The sequence below is a fragment of the Lathyrus oleraceus genome, chromosome 3 (genome assembly GCF_024323335.1).
Source record: "Lathyrus oleraceus cultivar Zhongwan6 chromosome 3, CAAS_Psat_ZW6_1.0, whole genome shotgun sequence".
Taxonomy (NCBI): Eukaryota; Viridiplantae; Streptophyta; class Magnoliopsida; order Fabales; family Fabaceae; genus Lathyrus; species Lathyrus oleraceus.
The window spans coordinates 358,497,094-358,502,772 of record NC_066581.1 but is presented as its reverse complement, the minus strand read 5'-3'; the positions used below and the strand labels follow the sequence as shown (position 1 = coordinate 358,502,772).

Here is a 5,679-nt window from a genome sequence, read left to right as displayed (position 1 = left end):
TTGCTGGTGGGATTTTCTTGGTTGAATAGAAAGAGTTTAATTTGATTCAATAACTTCTCTTAGTTTTAATCTCAATTTTCTACATATTTTATTTGTCCGAACTTTGAAAGAAACCCTCCATAATTGAACCCATATAGAAATTTTGGTGAAAAGTTAACTTTTAACTTGAATATCAACATACGAAGGCTAAACTATTAATCAAATATTGCGAAAAATCCATGGATTTTCGTTTAGAATGAAATTAAAATTTTCCACCTTGTAATCATCTTCAACGTTCATGGTTTTAAATCTTTGAGATTAAACCAATTAATGGACAACCTCATATTGAGGAATCATTTCCTTAATGGACAACTTAGATGTAATCTTGAAGCTTTCTTAAAACCTAGCATGTTACTAATTCGATTACAAAAATTATTAATATGAGGGTTACTAAAAAATTAAAGTTCAAAATTAACATCCTAATCACTTTTGTATTAGTATTAAGAAAAGTAGAAAGGCTAGAGAAGACGACATAAAAAAAACTAGGTAGTGTGGCCAAAGGCAAAGGGTCCACATGTTCGTTCTTTGTCTTGACATTATGTAATCAATTTTTTTCTCCATTCCCATTCTCATCGTAATCACACACACACATAAAAACTTTACCCAAATCAATTATTGCTACAAAGAAATTCACAACATTCACAACAAAATTCTACTCTCCAAACTCAATCCCTTTCACTATACTCCTAACAACCATTTCAACCACTTCTATATTTTTATCAAATATATAAATAAAAAAAATATTGAAAATACGTAACAAAAGTAAACCTTTACACATCACACACACATGACATTGTTATTATTATTATTTTTTATTATTAATATTAATATTAATAATATCACTCTCTCTATTTGGTTACAATGCAAAACCCACCCACTATTGTCTCAGTTCCGCCGCCGTTTCCTTTCCCTCCTCCGCCGCAGTCCGCCGGTCAAGTTGTTGTCCTTCCAGTACCACCTCCACCGTTTAGACCATTCGCCACCGCTCCCAGCTCCGTCAATCAAATCACCGTCCTCCCTGCTCCACCTCAGCCACCGCTTTTCGCCGGCGAATCTAGCTCCGTCGATTTATCACCTCTGGAGTTTCTCCTCGCTCTTGTTGCGATTGTCGCCATTCCTGCCTTGATCTACACGTTTATCTTCGCCTACGGATGTTCATCCTCTGACCGCCGGCGATCCGATGAAGTATCCGACGTTCAATCAGTTGCGTCGGAACTCTCCCGCCATGACGTGGAAAATGTTCCTGCTGGAGAATCTACCGGAGTGAAGTACCAGAAGGAGATTCGTCCGGCGAAAATCAGCGGCGAGTGTCCGGTGTGTTTGTCTGTGTTTGCTGACGGTGAGGAAGTTCGGGAACTGAGCGTATGCAAGCACTCGTTTCACAGTTCTTGCATCGATCTGTGGCTCAGCAACCACTCCAATTGCCCGATATGCCGTACAACTGTCACCGACGCTGCGACGGTTAAAAGTTCCGGTCCCAACAGTGACGGTGATCTTCAACCGGTTCCCGGTGATGCTTCTTCTTTGGTTTGATTTTTTTTCTTTCTCTTTCTAATTTTGGTTATAGTAAATGTGAGTTAAATGTGAATTTTTATTACTATCATCAGAAAAATATCCCAATTTCTAGTTACAAGGTTGAGATAGGTTATTTTGAAAAATATGTTTTTTTATTTTCTTTTTGTACAAAGATTTTTGAAAATTAGTACTACAATTGAATCATTTTTTCTTAAATATAAATTAAATCGAATAATTTTTGGTCATGTAACTTGGTTTACGCTAATCACGCCAATAATTAAGCAACAAACGTGCTGATTTGATTGCTAAGTTGTAGAATATCCATTGTATACTTGTCAAAAATACATAATGCATGGCACCTAGGGTAGAGTAGTCAAAGACTAGTAATTTTCTTGTGGGTTAAGACTTCTACATGGTTTTGAGAAGCTATGCTTAATGATGTTTATGGTGATGAGAGATTAATTTTATGTGAGGTGAGAAGATAAGTAGTTTTAGTGGATATATCCTTTGTATTAGGATCTCTCTTCTCATATTAGGGGTGGTATATTTATTGAGGCTCTTGTTCCTAAGGTCTAAGAAGTGGTAATTGTTTTCTCTTAATTGAAGGAGCGGTTGAGTATCTATTTTCTCGAGAGTCACGAACATGATTTCTTATGGCCTAGAATGATCATTATTGTTTACATTCTCCTTAGGACAAACTCCTGCCACGTGAGGATTATGCCTCGGGCAAACTAGATGCCGTCCATTTCAAGCCCCACATATATATCACTATACACTGTAATTCATAGAAATAATTTTGATGTACGGCATTATGTTATTTCTTTTAGTTGTTAATTGAAATCAATAACAGTTTAAGAGTCTCTTAAGACTCAAAAAGAGTTTTTAACTTTAAGTTTTCAGCTTACATTAATGAGAAAATTTTGTTTAGTAACTATCTTTTAGTTTGTAGTTTTTTTTTAAAGTTATTTAATTTTGAATTTGTAACTTTTAATTTGGGATTTTTTCTTTCATTTATATTTTTATTATTTAAAAATAAAAATTATTCTTACCCTTCAATATATATATATATATATATATATATATATATATATATATATATATATATATATATATATATATATATATATATATATATATATCCGCGTCAAAGAAAAAAAATTAGAATATATTTTTGTTTTAGTGTAGAGTATTAAACAATAAATTTATTTTTATTATCATTTTGGATTAATATAATTAATTTCAAAATTATAATCTCTTTAAATCTTTTTATTATAAATTTTGTATACAAATTTAATATATTTTAATGTTATTTTTAATTTTTTTATATATATTAAAACTGTTTTGTATATTTTTATTAATACATTTATTTTTATTGAATAAAAATAATTTAATAATATAGTATAATAAAATAATAAAATAATAAAATTATTAATTTCTTAATTAAAAATATTTTTTTATATCATTTTATATTTATCAACTAATGTAATGTTTAATTTATCAAAGATTCAAATTAACTTATCAACTATCCATCATCAACGATCAGTCATCGACTCTCAACTATCATTTCAATCATCAACTATTAACTATCAACTAATTTTATCAAACATATATAATTTAAAATTTAATTTCTAATTGTAGACAGATAAATATATATATTATAAAAAAATATATAATTAATATCAAGGATTTCTAATTGCGGACAGATAAATATATATTTTATAAAAAAAATATAATTAATATCGAGGAATTAAAAAAGATAGATAAATATATATATTATAAAAAATATATATATAATTAATATTAAGGATTTCTAATTGCGGACAGATAAATATATATTTTATAAAAAAAATATAATTAATATCGAGGAATTAAAAAAGATGTTATAGAAGTGGTTATAGTCACTTTTAGCTACCATTGCGAGTTAGATCTCTCACTTCCATGTGAAAAATGAAAAAAAAATTAAGAGGCGAAAATAAATTTTTTTTTATGGGTAATGCTAACTTGTGCCCCAATGACACATGTTAAAAAATCAACAAATAGAAAATTCATATTGAAGAAAACAATAAAAACATTAATTATAAAGTTTTATTAAATTTAAAGCATAATTTCCAATAATCTTTTACTATATTTATCTCTTAACTTGTGTCCTTGGGGCACAAGTTAACATTATCCTTTTTTTTATATGAATATTTTTTAATCTACAATAGTATTATTAGAAGAAAAAAGAATTCTACTGTTAATGGGAGTTGAGTTCAATACAAAATAATAAACTTTGTGCCAAATTAAAATTTGACTTTCAACTGTCAGAAGTGTCCCATTTAATGTTTAGAGGATGTATATTCAATGAAGAGAAATTTTTAAAAAAATGTTTTTAATGAGATGGTGGAATTAGGGGTGGCAAAAGAGACCGTGACCCGCCAGAACGATCAACGTGCTCGCCAAAATATAATGGGTTGGATTGGAATTTTAAATTCGTCTATTCGTTCAGCCCGTCCCATCAAAACAAAAAAAATCCGCAAGCTAAAGACATAATGGAGTGGGTTAGTCCATCAGTCCACTGATTTTTTTTTTACCTCATACCCCTACCATTATTCCTATATCCATATATTTTTTTAAATATTTCAATTCTATTATTTTTATTTATCAAATAATTTTATCATTTAATATTTTCAATTTCACACCCCTACTAAAATGTATCGGATAACTTTGTCCAAACTTTTTTGGTATGTGAATTTTCTTCACCGGATAACTTACAATCAAATTTTTTGATATGTTTTTTTTCTTCATCGGATAACTTACAATTAAGTTTTCCGGTATATAAATTTCTTCACCAAATAACTTGCAATGAAGTTTTTCTGGTATGTAATTTTTCTTCACGGGATAACTTACAATTAAGTTTTTTAGTATGTAATTTTTCTTCACCAAATAATTTACAATTAAGTTTTCTGGTATGTAATTTTTCTTCACCAAATAACTTGCAATTAAGTTTTCTGGTATGTAATTTTTCTTCATCAAATAACTTGCAATGAAGTTTTCCAATATTAATTTTACTTTAGGCCACAATTTTTCCTTGTTGCCTAAATTATTATTATTTATTTTATTTTCGAATGCCTTGCTTATGAATTATCCCTTAGGCAACGATTTTCTTTACATTAGGCCACGATTTTTCGTTGTTGCTTACATTACATTTGCGAGAAAAAAGTAATTGAACAAACGTTGATAAGGAAGTGCCTTAAGGAAAAACAAACTAAGTTCCAAATTATAAATAAATAAAAAGCAAGAATAGCTTCTCAATATGATATTAAAAAAATACAAATTGAATATTATACGCTAAGCTCTATTACTTGTAATAGAACTTATGCTTGATAGAAATATTATTATTATATATCTAGTTGAAAAATGAGATGAAACTTAGTCCCGTAAAGATGAAAAATGGCAAAAAAGAAAATATTCATTCCTCTTTTATGTCTTACATCTATAGTACTTTTTTCCCTGGTGCATCTCTTTCAATTTTAAGAAAAGTATGAAATATTGGATTACTAATTGATGGAATACGAATGAATCCGAAATTTTCTTGAGTATTATTAAAGAAAAAAGTATTTTAAAGAAATTCCTAGAGTTTGAGGATCTGTTCCTCTTGGATGAAATGCTAAAGGAATACTCGGAAACACATTTATAAAATCTTTGTATCAATATTTACAAAGAGACCATCCAATTGATCGAGAGGAACAACCAAGATCGTATCCATACTATTTTTTATTTATGTACAAATATACTTCTAAGTGATTATTCTTTTAAGTAACAATGAAAAATTGCGGTCTAAAGTAAAGAAAATTGTTGCTTAAGATGAAAAATTGTATTACAAGTTATAAAAAAAAAACGAGTTTAAGCAACAAGGAAAAATCGTGACCAAAAGTAAATAAAATCCTTGCCTAAAATATTGGACAACAATTTTTCATGCGTGGGATATACAATTTTTCATAAGTTGAAAAAATCTAGTAGACCATGATTTTATTTACTTTGTATCAAAGTTTTTCATATATGCCCAAACTCAAGTTATTCGTTGAAGAAAAATTACATACCAAAAAACTTGATTGCAAGTTATCCGATAAATAAAAATTACAT

General features: G+C 28.7%; 1 pseudogene; it reads left to right on the top strand.

Annotated features, from left to right (window-relative positions):
• The first annotated feature begins 638 nt into the window (after window positions 1–638).
• On the top strand, window positions 639–1,709 carry LOC127127671 (RING-H2 finger protein ATL33-like; annotated as a pseudogene).
• The last annotated feature ends 3,970 nt before the right edge of the window (window positions 1,710–5,679 follow it).